The sequence below is a fragment of the Myotis davidii genome, unplaced genomic scaffold, assembly GCF_000327345.1.
Source record: "Myotis davidii unplaced genomic scaffold, ASM32734v1 scaffold874, whole genome shotgun sequence".
NCBI lineage: Eukaryota > Metazoa > Chordata > Mammalia > Chiroptera > Vespertilionidae > Myotis > Myotis davidii.
The window spans coordinates 297,432-299,857 of record NW_006285611.1 but is presented as its reverse complement, the minus strand read 5'-3'; the positions used below and the strand labels follow the sequence as shown (position 1 = coordinate 299,857).

General features: G+C 39.7%; 1 pseudogene; it reads right to left on the bottom strand.

Annotated features, from left to right (window-relative positions):
* Positions 1-2,426, bottom strand: part of LOC102768974 — a 5,885-nt pseudogene that overhangs the window by 2,333 nt on the left and 1,126 nt on the right.

Genomic DNA, 2,426 nt, shown 5'->3' with positions numbered 1-2,426 from the left:
CAACGTGAATGTGTTGCTGCTGAGTATTACTGTGTTCTCAAAACCTCCAGTATTGGAATATAAAACCAAACAGATGCACAATCTCCTTGACATGGCCTGTGTATAAAGAAGGGGTTTGAAAATGGCCACATAGTGGTCATAAGCCATGGCACCTAACAGGTAACACTCACTGTAGGCCAGTCCAGCAGCAGAGAAGAAGAACTGGAATACGCAGCCAGCAAAAGAGATGCTTTTATATTCAGAGAAGCCATAGTATAAGGTGACAGAGATCAGGTGGGAGGAGCATGTGGAGAAGACTTTGAGGCAGCACTGGGTGGAGCAGATCTTTAAGATGGCAGTGATTATGAAGAGATAGAAGGCAAGTATGACCACAGTGGGGGTAGTGATGTTGGAGGCCAGGAGAAGTACAGCACAGCTTGGTAGCTCTCTTTCACGTCACATGCCAACTTCACCAGGGGTGGGACATCACAGAAAAAGCAGTCAATGACATTGTTACCACAAAAACCCAACGTGAATGTGTTGCTGCTGAGTATTACTGTGTTCTCAAAACCTCCAGTATTGGAATATAAAACCAAACAGATGCACAATCTCCTTGACATGGCCTGTGTATAAAGAAGGGGTTTGAAAATGGCCACATAGTGGTCATAAGCCATGGCAGCCAACAGGTAACACTCACTGTAGGCCAGTCCAGCAACAGAGAAGAAGAACTGGACTATACAGCCAGCAAAAGAGATGCTTTTATATTCAGAGGATAAATCAAAGACTTGCCCTTAGAGGAAATATATATTAAAAAAGTTATGGGATCTCATCAATCTGTATTGGTGGGATTTAGGGAAACATGTTTGGGATTGGGCTCTAAAGGTCTTAGCCCAATGAAAATGAAATGTAAGGATTAATCAAGTCAATTTTATCAACACAAGGTGACAAGAGAATACAATGGAGTAAAGGCAGCCTATTCAATAAATAGTGCTGGAAAATTGGATAGATATGTGCAAAAAATGAAACCAGATCACCTTCTTACACCATACACAAGAATAAACTCAAAATGGGTTAAAGACTTAAATGCAAGACTTGAAACCATGAAAGTCCTAGAAGAAAACACAGGTAGTAAAATCTCTAACATTTCTCTTAGCAATATTTGTCCTAATTATATCTCCTCAGGCAAGGAAACAGAAGAAAAAATAAACAAATGAGATTACATCAAACTAAAAGGGTTTTGCATAGCCAAGGAAACCAACAAACAAAAGCAACACCCCCCCCACCCCCCAAATGAAGACTCTTTCTGTTGGTTCTTTTTGTCACTGCTCTATCATTTGTAAAAGCATCCATGTTTTCTAGACACAACAAGTACCTGTATTTTCTCACTAGAAAACATAGATTGAGCTATGCTTTGGAAAGTACTGATTATTTCTGGTGGGTAGTATCAATAGAGATACAACTTTATGTCTGAAATGTGTACAAGCAGAATATCCTGGGGTACAATAAGTTATCTCTTTTTTTTTGGTATGGAAAGGGGTGATCTGAGGTGTGTCTCTACACCAAGCATGTCAAACTCATGGACCGCAGGCAGCATGCCTTGTTTTTTTGGCCCATGTTAGCCTTTGAGTTCACCAGAGGGCACTGGTTGCAGAAAAGGCATTCAGTAATCAAGCGGACAAATGATCCACATTGAGAATGTTGGTAAGTTTCTTTCCCTGGAAAGCCCTGTTCTTTAACAGTGAGAACATTGCAAATGAGCCATGGCAGCAAAGGGAGAGGGACAGGTTAAAACAGCAACCAGGTCAGGCATTACTCTAGGTTTGGTATCATGGGCTTTACCACAAGTGATGCCATTTTGGGCTTGTGGTGTTCTCTTTAATATAGCTAATGGAATAGGTATACCCTTTTTCCTTACTTTTCACACAACATATACACTTACACATTGGATTACAAAAAAGAATCTGAAGGCTAAACCTCTGGACTGCCAATTCTACACGTGTCTATTAGCCACTGTACTTTCCCTATAAGGTAACATCAGGAATGTGCTTTTGGAAATCCATGATATGATTGGATAATTTTGAAGCAAGCAATTGTCACTCCTATAGAATTAAAACCACCAGAAAACTTGATAAACACTGAGTATTTTATCCCTAAAACTCTTTGGTGTCTTTAATGACGAACGGGGCTGCTCTATACTTTAGGACAAGCATTGTGTTTCCCTGATGTTTGACTATATTGTACTGGAGGAAGGATTGGGGTAGAAAGATTATTGATTGTAAGTATTCAAAATGGATGGTGTGATGGACTTTCAGAATATCTGAGAAAAACTTTTTTCCCCAGCTCTCAGGCTTTCGTCTTTACCTACGATTGATACCTGACATCCTTGTTTCTTAATTAAAAATTTGTAGTTTTGAGAACATTCAAAAAGGAGTTACTAATATACCATC